Genomic DNA, 14,718 nt, shown 5'->3' with positions numbered 1-14,718 from the left:
CTCGCTATTTCAGATGAATGGGCAACTCTGCCATCTCAGGGCTCCAATCACCAGCTAAGAGGGTTCCCAGACCAGTGGCTTTTGTATGGAGAACTGCCGCAACAGGGCATGGTCAAAGCAGCCATGCAGGCCAAATCAGCCCTGCAGGGGCCAAAACAGCCACACTGGCTGGAACAGTGACACTGGCGACCCCTCTGCCTGGGTATCTCCTGGTCTGTGGGCAATAAAAATTCATCTGGAAATGCAATGTCCAATCACCCTATGCACTTTCACTGGGAGCTGAAGTCCTGAGCTGTTCTTAGTCGGCCATCTTCCCAGCATTTCGTATATATATCTTTAAATACATGTAGTAGCACCTAGTTTGGAATGACTTACAAACTGTTACTATTTTGCATGTTTGTAGCAGTTTTTATGGAACACTAAAGATTTGCATTTACCCAAAGCCACTGGCCTAAGGATAGCTTCTCAGATGCAGCCCAGTAAAAATCTAGGTCATGTGTCTGTGGCAGTTGGTGTTGATCAATGGCTTTCCTGTGCAATGGGGTTTAGCGGGCTAGAAGCTGAGGTTTTAAAGACAGGCATAGATAGGCAGAAGAGAAGCAATGCCCTGATGCACCTCCTCACTCCTGTGTACCACTTCCTCCCTGGTTTTGTGAGACTGACACTAGGGGGACTCTTATGGAATATCTGTCTTTTTCCTTCAGCTGCCTGACTTGCCTGGGCTACTGGCCTATGCATGTGTTAACCCTGGTCACCTCCATTTTCATGGCAAACTGAAGGAAGGAGGGCCAACAACCTGCACACCCTCCATGCTAACCTGCAATTATTCTGTGTAAGAGTATTAGTTAGTGAGATGCCTCAAAACCTACGTGATTTCAATCCTTTTACATTTGTTATAATTTATTTTAAGGACTAGCAGATGGCCTGTCCTATAGAATGCCCCATGTGTACTTGAGAGGGAGCATATTCTGTTCTTGTTGGCTGGAGTATTCTATAGATGTCTGGGATGTTGTGTTGTTTAAATCTTTTATTTCTTTATTGATCTTCTGCCTAGTTGCTCTATTCATTATTGAAAATGTGGTATTAAAGTTTCCATCTACTATTGTTAAATTGTCTATTTCTCCCTTCAATTCTTTTTGTTTTACTAATAACTTCAATTTTTAATAATGGATACAATTTTGCCTTTCTAGAAACAATGTTAGGGGAGAAAAATCTTCCTTACAAATACAAACTTAAGCCCATCAAAATGATAAATATTGTAACTTTTTACTTCTGCCATTTAAAATGCTCTCCTGCAATACTATCCCTTCATTTAACATTGTTCCTGTCCCATCAGATACTGAAGAGAAAACAGGATGACAGCAAAGCTTAGATAATTGAACATAATGACTTATACAATGATTCTTAAAAAGTCTTTGGCTTTAGTCACCTTTTTTCTTCACTTGCACATTAAAAATGCTGCTGCTGCAGTAACCAGTGTTTGGGGAAAAACCTGTTTTCAAGAACCATAAACTGACAGAATTTCAATACAGTAAGTTTCCAAATTGCAATTTGTAGTGCACGTGACAGTGAGTGAGGTTGTGGTTGAATACAGATGAAGATGCCTAGTTTGACAGTCTACTTCAAGTAGTTAAAAAAAAGTTCACAGCTATCTATCAGCTACTACTTTAGGTCCTAACAGTGTCTTAATCTGAGAAACAAATGCCCCACAAATATCAGTTTACTGAGATGAATAAGTGAAAAACCAGGTGGCTGACAACAATATACTCAAACCAGGCCATAGTCTGAGTAGTAAAAGCAGCATAAAAATTACAAAGGCATTCCCTGAACAATAAAGGTAACGTGATGGATGACAATGTCACTAAAACCTCATCAATGTACTAAAGAGAAGTTACATGCCAAATTAAACAAGATACGTCAGACATATTTTATAGTTGATAATTTTATTTGTTTCAACTTTCCTTAAATGCTGAGGAAGATATGGTTATCTCGGTAGATTGTGTGGCACGGCATAACAACTTAAGTCTGCCTCCAACAGTATTCTCTGAAAAGTCAAAAGAGCCACCAAGAGAGGAACAGAAATGCAATAAAAGGCACAGTTTACTTAGGCAAAGAACTGAAGCACCTTGAAATTTCAAAAAGAATCCATTAGGTGTCACCAAAGTGTTAACAATTCCTTGGGAATTTATAAACAAAAATATCTAGACTAAAAATAGAATACAAGGCATCTCTGGAACCACTGCATACCTTTCCCTCTGTTCACCAATTAAATCTCTGCATAAAATGAGGTTATTTAGCCTGTTTTAAGGAAAGCTTCTACTGCACCTGCAATTTCTTTGGTTGGTAATAACATTTAGTTTTGTTAAAATATTTCCATAATGAAGCCCTGTTGTATGGTTAGCTAGGTGTGGACTTTCCTCCCTTTCTTGGGGGCCCTCCTACTTACAGTCAAGTTGTCCTTTAGAACTAAAGATTGGGTAGAATTGTGTCTTCATTCAATAGCCCTGTTCTATAATATGTAAGAACAGCTTTCAATGTAGAAAAGAAAGGGAAAGTGAGAGGAGAAGGAGGGGGGAAGAGAGAGAGGGAGGGAAGAAACAAGAAAGAGTGGGGAGGAATTAAAAAAGGGAAGAAAGGAAAAGGAAAGGAGGAATAAAAGGGAAGGGAGTGATGGTCACAAAAGTTTGCTTGAAAAATATCGTAGCTAACAATCAAGGGAAAAACAGCCACCCCTACCCAAATTTCATCTCAACTTTAAAAACCACCTCTGGGGGGATAACTATATACTGTATGTAACTTAACAAGAATTAGTGAATGGTCACTTTCCTGCCCTGTGCAGAGAAGCTACACCAATGAGATCTTCTACTCCAAAAGGGCAGAATTAGCGGGTTGGTTTCAGGTAGATGAGGCCCATGTTTGCTCAGGACGGCAGGCTCCACCTGCCTGATTCTCTGTTCCATCTGCTGCAGAGCTCATGGTTCCCTCTGTTTGTTCTAGCTTCTGCCTCTGTTTCCACATTTTACCCACCAGAAAGTCAAGAGATCCTAAAGGGGCTTTAACACCTCAACACTGAATGCTTTTGGCTCATTTATAAGCAACTACCCCTTTTTCCACTACACCTAACTGAAAAGCCAAGTAACCTTCCACAGCCCACAGTGCTGGCTGATGCTGCATAATTCTCCAAACTTACACTTTCCTTTTTGTCAAGCCCCAACAAAATCCTTCACAACAAATTCCTCAGGGTTTTTAGATTTTTGTGCCTTTTGATTCACATGAGTCTATTCCTCTGACAAAAAAAAAAAAAAATTAAAAAAAAAAAATACAAAACCCACAGGTAATTTCAAACCAGGACAAGTATTCAGAAAGATAGACTCCTAGTTAAGTTTTTAAAAAATCATGTGCACATCCATAAGCTCAACAGCATCATCATATAGTTAAAATAACTAAAAGAAAATAAAGAAAGAAAAAAAAAACAGCGTTCATACTTCAAAGCACCCTGGAATGCTCCTGATGAGGCTACAGGTTGACAACATGCCAAGAGGTAACACTGCGGGGCTGAACACCAAGCTTGCAAAGTCCCGTATGAGATACTCTAAGATACAGGATGCTGTGTGACCAGGCTTGGGGAACAAAATCTACAGATAAGAAGAAGACCCTAGCATACTCAGGCAAGTCAGCAACCCTCTGAGAAGAAAAGCAGTTGGTGAGTTTGTTTTTTGTTTGTGTGTGTGTGTGTGTGTGTGTGTGTGTGTGTGTGTGTGTGTGTTAAAAATGGGGTTTCCCCATGATGGCCAGGCTGGTCTTGAACTCCTGACCTCAGGTGATCCAGCCATCTCGGCCTCCCAAAGTGCTAGGGTTACAAGTGTGAGGTACCACACCCAGTGAATATCTTTTTTTAACCTATCTTCTAGGTAAACAGAAGAGATTATATAAAAATATTTTGCTAAAATCACTAAGCAAACATCAGGAAAAAAATGTCAGTTTTTGATCACATTATTTTCTAATATTTGATTGACATTTTTGTTATATAATCAAAATAAAAATTGCATACTTTCAAGAACTACAATTTTCAGTAGTTATATGAGGTGAATTAAAATAGAAAAGCTAGTCACAATAAGAAGTGCACTCATCCATGTTCTCATTTGATATTAAGAAATAATAATTATAAAAATAGGTCAAATTTCATGAAAACATTCCTAGTAGTTCTAGTTCAGGAGGTCTTGCACACATCAATGGATTGTCTGGCATCAGCCACTGTTTCAGGCACTCGAACAGTCATATTGTCCATAGATTTTGTCAAGTAGATTTGGCAGCCCAACCATGATCTGTCAGTTAGTCCCTATGCCTGATCAAGCATGTCATTGTCCTCCTCAGTGATTGCATCTAACTTCTCAAATATGTGATCTTCAAAGACGAGGTGACAAGTTAAACAAGCCAGGATTCCCTCACATGCACCAAAGCCATCAATATCTAGATTATTTGCAACCACACTATCTAGCAGACAATCATCAAATTTTCCTTTGGTTGTTAGAGTTTCACCATCACAGTTTAAAAAGTTAACTGTTACTTTATGTTCTGAGCTGCTCCGTGCCCACGCCAACATGCTCAGTGGACGGCTGGCCCCCACGGTCCCCCCAGGCACCCAGCTCCTCAGCAGGCCACCCACAACAGTGCAGAGCCCAGCATGGTGCAGCCACTGGGCTGCAGGACTGTGGACGACCGCCCTTAACCATTTATTTTTAAGTTGAGGAGTTTATCTGGGAATACTAGAAGTATAGATGCCACAAGAGACAGAGAGAAAACTCTGAAACATACCCCTTCCATCCAAGTGGGAGCCTGGCCTCGACTTCCCCAAATCATACACCGAGTCGAGAAGCCCAGCAGGGCCCCTCTGTCTGTCTAGATTCCTCTCGGCCTCTCTAAGCACTTGCTCTTTCCTTTCGTGGAAGAGGCAGGGCCATCTCACTCCCCAGAACTTAAGGTCTCAGGACAAACAGTCATGGAAGACACACCCTGTGAAACCCAAGTCATCCCGGGGGCCTTTGTTCTGCAGGCTCTCATGAAGATGGTTCCCAGAAATGAAACGTGACTGCCTATTCTCTGATTGATCTGTCTCTGAAGAGTTGATGTTTCAGGCCAACCTTCAAAGAGCCAAAGGTAAAGCTCTCCCTCTGCCCCCAGTTACTTAACTGAATCACTCATGGGGAGAGGGGATCCAGAGAGTCAACCTATGGCAGAAATGACATGTCATTCAGAACCTAAGGAAGGGCCCACCACAGTGAAAGGTGGCAGGGTGAGAGCTTGCTCTTTTTTCTTTTTCCCCCTGAGACAGTCTCACCCCTGTCGACCAGGCTGGAGTGCAATGGCATGATCTCGGCTGTTAAAATAAGCTGTAACGGCTTCTCCATTCTCTTTGCAATAAGTGCTGACCTTGGCTTCTATGAAAAGTGCTTGCTTTTGCTTATCAATAAGTGCTGAAAAGTTGCTTGCCCTGCATCCCCTCACCCTGAAACCAGGATGTGGTTTTTCAGCTGAAAAACCCTGCTCCCCCTGAACTTGGGGCCACGGGTTGGAGAGACGCGAGTCCTCCGTGGTCACCGGCATAATAAATGACCCTGCAATTTGACATACTTTTGTCTTGGTGTTGACTTTCTATACTCGGTCCAGTACAACATTTGGAGGTTCCACCAAGATCTTTTATTTTCATCACCAGAAAAAAGCCATCTCAGAGTCTCGCCCGGGCGGCCTCTCCCACCTCAGAAGCATCCTCTAGGGGAGGCGCCCCCTGACTGTCCCAGAGCTTCAGAGTGCCACCTCGGAAGATAAGCGACTACCCGACTGACATTCACCCGAAATTCCTCAGGGTCCTAAAGACCTCTTGAGGTAAGTTTGATCTGGAAACTGGGAACTAGTTCAAAGGAAAGGGCCTGAGTCGGGGAACTGACGAGTCATTACAACTCTGACCTGGCAAGCCTCACCAAGACGTCGCTTGAGGCTTCTGGTGGCTGTCATAGTGGGTGGCAGCCTTCTGGTGGCTGGTTGCAGTGGGCAACAGCCTTCTGGTGTGGCATAGTGAATGCCAGCCTTCTGGTAGCTGGCAGGAGGTGTCAGCATTCACAGCCTTCTGGTAGCTGGCAGGGGGTGTCAGCATTCGATTGTTTTCCATAAACTCTGTGTGAGTGAGAGAGTGAGTGTGTATATATGTAGTGCCATGGCTGAAAGGCTACAGGGCTTGTGTGGGCCTTCACCTGTGGTTCCACGGGAGTGTCATAGGGCATAATGGTGATTCACCTCAGAGCTCTCCTACTTGGACTTCCATCCTGAGGTGACCAGGCCCGGGGTTTATACGAGCACACCTTAACCAAGACACACTCTGAAATGTCCTTCAGGAAAGTGGCCAGAGAGGCAACTGAGTGGTCTCCCATCTGGGGGGCACCCACCCTTTGTCTGTCACTCTTGTATGTGGTCCTGTCTTGTCTGTAGATTTGTCAGTTCTGTTATACTCCTGCTAGCAGACGTACACTCGTTCAGGCCATCTTCCCTTGAGGTAGGGGATATTTTACAGTGGTTGATGAACCACTGGATGCAGGAAACTTTTACTGATTATACCCCTGCAGAGATTACTTCTCCTTCTTTCTCATCTTTTCTTCTATCACTGAGGCCTCACTCTTTTTCCTTCGCCATGTGGCAGATAGTCTCAACTTTAGTTGTCTTTATTTTCTTCCTTGTTATGATTATTGTGGCTTATAAATTCTCCCAGCCACCTCTACCAGGAAAGGAGTGCTTTTTGCCCATGCTGGGTCTGATTCCATGTCGGGGAGGCAGTTGTGCCCTTGACACCTTGGAAGTAGTTTCTTTGGGGTCATAGGAGACAAAGTCCTAGATCAGGGTTTATGAGTACCCTTTTTCAGGCTGGGATGAAAAATTGGTAACTGCCTATTCTGCCAGAAAAGTGTCCAATGTTGTCAAAGGCAGTGCCCTGTGGTGCATCACAGAGAGAAAAGAGAGAGAGAGAGAGAGAGAGAGAGAGAGAGAGAGAGAGGAGAGAGGATAGAGACAGAGAGAAGAGAGGAGAGAGGAGAGACAAAGAACAGGGAGCAAGAAAGAAAGTGGACAGAAGAGAGGAGAGAGGACAAGAAAGTAAAAGAGGAGAGAGAAGACAGAGAGTGAGAGAGGAGAGAAAGAGAAAAAGTAAACAGAAAAGGAGAAACAAAAGTAGGAAAAAAGAGGCAAAGAGAGGAAAACAAAAAGAGAAAGAGATACGAAGAGAGGGATTTAATACATTTTTAGCGTCCCTGTGTCAAGGTGACCAAAAGCTGCAAGGGCGGAAAACTCACAGCCTGCCCAGTGGTGCGAGCTCAGTTTTTAAACTCACACAAAAAGCATTTTTTTTTCCTTCCTCTGCGAGCCAGCAGCCCCACCCGGCTTTGAAGCAGGCCACACTGCCACAGGGTGCAGGTTTGGATTCAGAATCTGGCTTTAAGAAAAGCTTTCTAACCCTTTGTAACACAAGTGGCTTGTTAACACAGTCATTAAGGTGTGGGGCCTGCAACTGCAAGGTTGTTGGTTCAAATCCTCAGTGAAGCCAGCTTTTTGGGGAAAAATTCAAAAATTCAAAAAAAAAAACCCAAATGGGGTTGTCTAGCTCCCAGCCTTGTACCCTCCTCCAATGCATGACCGCCAACTTCAAGATTGGGTTTTCAGGCCAATATGAAATAAAATTAACCCATGGAGAACTCTGTTCTTTATCTAATCTAAAATGACCATCTTTCAAAATTGGGTGGCCTGACACTGGGACCTACAACTCATAAAAAATAATAATTACCCCGGCTGTATGAAAAATGGTCACGGAAACTCCTGGACACCCTGACCATTTTCCATATATTAACCAATGGTTGGATTTAGTCCAACAACCACCCCACCACCCAACTGTGGCTGAAATGCTGCATAAAACAGGCTAGACTTCAGGTCATGTTAGCCAGCCCAAAGAAAGCCCCTTCTGGGCCAGCCATTCTCCCCACCCCATCGGAGGGTCAGAAATTACTTCCATCCTACTCAAGGCCCTCTAAACCGGGGCCTCAACACCCCCCTCAACAGTACTAGTAATCAAACGTTACCCCGCTGCAGCAGAGCCCCACACCCATTGGCGGTCCTTCCTCTTCAAGCAGCACCCCCAATAGAAGACAATTGGGGTCGCCCATTCTTTGTTCACATCCCCTTCTTTTCAAGTGACTTAAATAACCGGAAGGTAATAGAAATCAAAGAGAGGGCCAAAATGCCAAGTGCTGGCACGAGCCTTATTAAAAGCAAGGAAAAAAAAGCTGCTGGGCTAAACCCAAAATTGGCAGCACCCGTGGTATGGCAAAGAAGATTCCTATGGCCTGCAAGCTGGCAGATGCATCCAGTGTGAGGGGCTGTGCAGGAGGGAAGGGGTTGAGGAACTGCTGAGAGTTCCCTGGAGAGGTTTGTGCTGAGGAACTGCTGAGATAGTGAGGGGGGAGGGTTAGAAACCTGCTGAAATGGAAAGTTCCCCGGGAGAGTGTCATGCTGGGAGGCTGGAGAACTTAAGGTAGTGGCGGTTACAGGGTTTTACAATGGAGCTCAAGATCTCCCGTTCTCTGAAAAGCCCCAGGTTTTTACAGGGCTCTTAAAATCCGTACTCCATTGTCATCACCCCACTTAAAACGATTGCCTACAATTATTACTAATTCTGTTCACCACAAAAAAAGAGGAAAAATTAGATAGGAAGCCCTGAAAGCCAACATACGTCCAGGGAAAGGAATAAATAAATAAATAAAAAATAGGAAAACCAAATTAAAAAGGGTTTTTTTTCTCTATCCGACCCCAATGGGACCCCAACACCTTAGGGTTACCAGGCTCTGAACACTTTTCACCGGTATCTTTAAAAAAAAGAGGGGGGTTAAGGGAGTGGCCCATAAGCCCACTAAACTCCCCAAGGTGGGGACTGTAACTCAGGGTCCACAGGAGTTGCTAGCTGCTTTCCTTGAGCACTTACAGGACACCCCTATTGATCCTGAGGCCCCGAAAAATCAGCAGGCCATAAATCTGGCTTTTGTTTCCCAGTCTGCCCCAGACATAAAAAAAAAATTGCAAAAGCTAGAAGGGTTCCAGGAAATAAATTTAACTCAGTTATTTAAGATTGCCCAAAAGGTTTTTAACAATAAAGACACCCTAGAGGCCAAGCAAGATAAGAGAGTTGCTAAGGCCATGATAACAACATTCCATGAAACCCGAGTTATCTCACGGGAACCAGGAATCCAGCAGAGGGGCCTAGGGAAACAAAGACTCAACTCTGCCAGCCAAAAGTTACTTACTTGGACTATATTATAGAGAAAGGCAACCAGACACTGGCACCCCACTGAGTCCAAGCAGTGCTGCAAATGCCCACCCCTACCACAAAACGCCAACTTCAGAAATTCCTTGGGGCAGTAGGGTACTGCAGGCTATAAATTTTGGAATTTGCCAAGCCTCTGTATGCCTGCACTGGAGAAAATCAGCCCTTGACATGGACAGAGGTAGAGCAACGGGCTTTTGACAAGCTCAAGGCTGCCCTGACTGCGGACCCAGCCTTGGCCTTGCCAGACATCTCTAAACCTTTCCAGTTGTTTGTGCATGAAAAACAGAAAGTCACTAAGGGGGTGCTCACCAAAACTCTGGGACCCTGGTCCCAGCCAGTCGTCTACCTCTCTAAAAGACTTGATCCTGTAGCCTCCGGATGGCTGGCTTGCCTAAAGGCAGTAGTGGCCACAGCCGTATTAGTCAAGGAGGCAGAAAAATTGACTTTGGGACAGGAGTTAAACTTAGTGACTTCCCACGCAGTGGAGTCACTACTACGTGGAGCTCCGGGAAAATGGATGTCTAATGCCCACATAGTCCAATACCAGGCCTTACTTTTGGACGAGCCCTGCATAAAATTTTCAAAAACCACAGTTTTAAACCCTGCCACATTGCTGTCTGACAGCTAGCCAGAAGAGCCCACACCTGACTGCCAACAGACAATAGACGTCCTCCACACTGTGCAACCGTATCTCACTGACGTCCCCCTGTGGAACCCAGAGGAGGTACTGTATACAGATGGCAACAGTTTCATGGTCGATGGAGTCAGGTATGCTAGGGCAGCTGTGGTCACCCTAGAGTGGGTTATCTGGGCCCAGGCACTTCCACATGGAGCCTCAGCCCAAAAAGCAAAACTCATAGCTCTGATAAAGGCCTTGGACTGGGTGGAGGGAAAGACTGTCAACATCTACACTGATAGCCAATATGCCCTTGCCACTGCCTATCTACATGGAGCCATATATATATAAAGAGGGCTGCTTACCTCAGAGAGAAAAGTCATCAAAAACAAAGAGAAAATCCTAGCCCCACTAGAGACTGTATGGAAGCCCAAGGCCATGACATTAATACATTGCAAAGAACACCAGAAGAAAAATTCACCAGAGGCAAGGGGAAATAGGACAGCTGACCTACAAGCCAGACAGACAGCCTTGGGGCCAGTAAAACCTCTGACTTTTCTTATAACTCTGCTTGTCCCAACCCTCTAAAAAACAGGGGGAATGGCAAGGTTCCACAGGATGGTGGACTCTACAGGACACAAAAATTGTGCTCCCTGAGGCTCTAGAACGAACTCTAGTTAAGGACACACACACCAGGCCACTCACTTAAGACAAACTAAACTAGCTAAGCTGCTGAAGGCCAGATACTACATTCCACACTTACATGAGATTGTTAGAAAAACTATGACTCAATGTAATGTATGTGCCAGGGTAAATCCAGTCTGTTCAGTCCCAGGTGCACCCGCTCATCAGGGAAATTCAACTTACCCCAGTGCACCTCACTGACCAGCCGGTGCACCCCTTCCAGCCCAGGGATGAAGTCCTGGTCAAGAAATTCACCTCCAGCCTAACTCCTAGCTGGAAGGGACCCTACACCATGATCCTGGTCACCCCCATGTCAATCAAGGTGAATGGACTAACTGCTTAGATTCACCACTCACATGTCAACACTGCCCCCTGGACACGAAATGAAAGGTGGTCTCATTTTCAACAGACCCCCTGAAGCTAAGACTTTCGTGCTCTTTGTGGTAACCATCTTAATCCCCTGGCATGTGTTTAAAAAAAAAATTACTTTCTAGGTTTGGTTTTCCCAGTAAAACAGAGTAAATGCAAAATCCTAGATTTTTTTTATTATCCCCACCCCAGTCTTTTACAGTTGTTTCAACCACATCCAATTTGACAGCAATATTTTTAGTGGGTCTCCTTTATTGTCTTGTCTTACCAAGACATTCTTCCTTTTTATGTTTATGTAATATTTGATTAAATTATTTAATCCAAGTGACAAGCACAGGTACAACTGGCATAAACAGGTTTGAAAAAAAAAAAAAAAAAAACCTAGTTAACTCTTGCTAAATTTATATAACTCTACCATGGAGACCAAAATGTATGTTAAACTATAAAAAAAAATAGTCCATTAGCTGTGAGTATTTAATGTGCCCTGGACTCAGTGTTCTCCAAAGAAATAAAAATACTGGTTAATCCATAGAATTGGTTAAAAAAATTATAAAAATTTCTGTATCTCTATTATACCTACTATTTCAGTAGTCCTCAACCTCTTTGACACCAGGGACAGGTTTTATGGAAGACAATTTTCCCCATAGCAGTCAGTGACTCAGGGGTTGAAGACACCTGTTCTATCTCATACTTGATATATTTGTTTGTTCAGTAGATTCCAAGTCACTTAAAGGTGTTTTTATTTCTCTAAAGTCAGTAAAGTAACTGGCACATAGTAGCTGCTTAATAAGTGGTTCTTAAATAAATAAATCATATATTAGGTTACACTGTTAACATGTATTAACAAATGTCTATATATGCGTATCTTGTCTATCAACTAAATTGTGTTCTTAAGGACAAGACCTGTGCTTCAGACATCTTTAATATTTACCATGTTTGTCAAATTTACTAAATGTACAGAATATGTTGGTTTTAAAAAAGCAGTGTATCTGTCCCTTTTGCTACTTGCTAGTTCTGCCTTATAACTTCCACAGAAAAGAGCTTTTTAGTGCAAATAGTGTCTATATTTTATTGTACAAAATATTGCCTGGGCCATACCAAATAATTTTGACTGAGGTCATTTTAGGGACCACAGGCTTCATAATTGCTACTTGATGCTAACTAGAGCAAATTACACTTGGGTGTTAGTAGTTTTCAGTATAGTGTTGTCTCCTTTCATCCCATCTTGTGTGTTAATCACTGACTGCCAGGAAATGTCTTTGGCATAACATCTCTACTTACTAGATTAGCAAGACCCTTGGCTCTAATGGTCCTAGGGTTAATATTTGGACCATGCCTTTTAAATATACTCCTCAAATTTATCCAGAAAAAAATAGACTCAGTCAAGTTAATAGTTCTAAGATCCAGCTATAAGCCCTTAAGCCAAAAAGAAAAAAACTATTAAAGATTTAATGTGTGTAAAAAAACAGGGGGGAATGTAACATGGCTAGCCTAAAGGTTAGAACCTGAGAACTGCCATTTTATAAAAGACAAAGCTGTTCTTAAAATAAGCTGTAATGGCTTCCCCATTCTCTTTGCAATAAGTGCTGACCTTGGCTTCTATGAAAAGTGCTTGCTTTTGCTTATCAATAAGTGCTGAAAAGTTGCTTGCCCTGCATCCCCTCACCCTGAAACCAGGATGTGGTTTTTCAGCTTAAAAACCCCGCTCCTTCTGAACTCAGGCCACAGGTTGGAGAGATGCGAGTCCTCCATGGTTGCCAGCATAATAAATGACCCTGCAATTTGACATACTTTTGTCTTGGTGTTGACTTTCTATGCTCGGTCCAGTACAACACTATCTTCTAGGTAAACAGATGAGATTATATGAAAACATTTTGCTAAAGTCAGTAAACAAACATTAAAAAAAGTCAGTTTTTTTATCACAATAACTATTTTTTAATATTTGATTGATATTTTTGTTATATAACCAAACAAAAATTGCATATTTTCAAGAACCACAAAATTCAGTAGTTATATGAGGTGAATTAAAACAGGAAAGCTAGTCCTAATATGAAGTGCACTCATCCATGTTCTCATTTAATGATATTAAGAAATAATAATTATAAAAATAGGTAAAATTCCATGAAAATATTCCTATTTGTTCTAGTTCAGGAGGTCTTGCCCACTTCAGTGGATTGTCTGGTATCAGCCACTGTTTTAGGCACTTGAACAGTCATATTGTCCATAGATTTTGTCAAGCAGATTTGGCAGCACAACCGTGATCTGTCTGTTAGTCCATATTCCAGATCGAGCATGTCATTGTCCTCATCAGTGATTGCATCTAACTTCTCAAATATGTGATCTTCAAAGATGAGGTGACAAGTTGAACAAGCCAGGGTTCCCTCACATGTACCAAAGCCATCAATATCTAGATTATATTTAACCACAACATGTAGCAGAGAATTGCCAAGTTTTTTTTTTTTTTTTTTTTTTTTTTTTTTTTTTTTTTTTTGGTTGTTAGTGTTTCACCATCACAGTTTACAAAGTGGACTGTTATTCTATCTTCTGAGCTGCTCCATGCTGCACCGACATGCTCAGTGGACGGCCCACCCACGTGTTTTCCCCAGGAGCCCGACTCCACAGCAGGCCGCCTGCAACAGTGTGAGACCCAGCGGGGTGCAGCCACTGGCCTGCTGGGCTGCCGAGGACTGCCCTTAACCATTTATTTTTAAGTTGAGAAATGTATTTGGGAAATATGAGAAGTATAGACGTCACAAGGGACAGAGAGAAAAGTCTGAAACATGCCCATTCCATCCAAGTGGGAGCCTAGTCTCAACCTCCCCAAATCATACAAAGAATGGGGAAGCCCAGCAGGGCCCGTCTGTCTGTTTAGATTCTTCTCAGCCTCTCTAAGCACTTGCTCTTTCCTTTCGTCGAAGAGGCAGGTCCCTCCCACTCCCCGGAACCGAAGGTCTCAGGACCTACAGTCAGAGAAGACACACCCTGTGAAACCCAAGCCATCCCAGGGGCCTTCGTTCTCCAGGCTCCCATGAAGACGGGTCCCAGAAACAAAACGTGTCTGCCTATTCTCTGATTTATCTGTCTCTCACGAGTTGACATTTCAGGCCAACCTTCACAGGGCCAAAGGCAAAGCTCTCCCTCTGCCCCCAGTTAATTAACTGAGTCACTAACGGGGAGAGGGGAGCGATGGAGTCAACCTATGGCAGAAATGACATGTCATTCAGAACCTAAGAAAGGACCGACCCCAGTGAAAGGTGGCAGGGTGCAAGCTTGCTCTTTTTTCTTTTTCTCCCCTGAGACCGAGTCTCACCCCGTTCGTCCAGGCTGGAGTGCAACATCATGATCTCGGCTCAGTGCAACCTCCGCCTTCCAGATTCAAGTGATTTTCCTGCCTGACTCAGCCTCCCGAGTTGCAGGAACCACAGGTGTTCACAACCATGCCCGTCTGATCATTTGTATGTTTAGTAGAGATGGGGTTTCATCATGTTGGCTAGGCTGGTCTCGATCTCCTGACCTCGTGATCCTCAATCCTGGGCTTCCCGAAGTTCTAGTATGACAGGCGTGAGCACCACACCCCGCCCCCACGCTGACCTTTCATGGGTGAAATCCTGGCGGCACACGCCCTTCATCCCAGCACTTTGAGAGACCCAGGAGGGCGGATCACTTGAGGTCGTGGCCAGCCTGACCAACA

The 14,718-nt window shown here is 43.5% G+C and overlaps 2 pseudogenes; both read right to left on the bottom strand.

The window, feature by feature from the left end:
* Positions 1–4,210: 4,210 nt before the first annotated feature.
* On the bottom strand, positions 4,211–6,166 carry LOC101027543 (adrenodoxin-like; annotated as a pseudogene).
* Positions 6,167–13,085: 6,919 nt separating this feature from the next.
* On the bottom strand, positions 13,086–14,656 carry LOC101054375 (adrenodoxin-like; annotated as a pseudogene).
* Positions 14,657–14,718: the final 62 nt, after the last annotated feature.

The sequence above is a fragment of the Saimiri boliviensis genome, chromosome 3 (genome assembly GCF_048565385.1).
Source record: "Saimiri boliviensis isolate mSaiBol1 chromosome 3, mSaiBol1.pri, whole genome shotgun sequence".
Taxonomy (NCBI): Eukaryota; Metazoa; Chordata; class Mammalia; order Primates; family Cebidae; genus Saimiri; species Saimiri boliviensis.
This window is presented reverse-complemented; position numbering and strand designations above follow the sequence as displayed.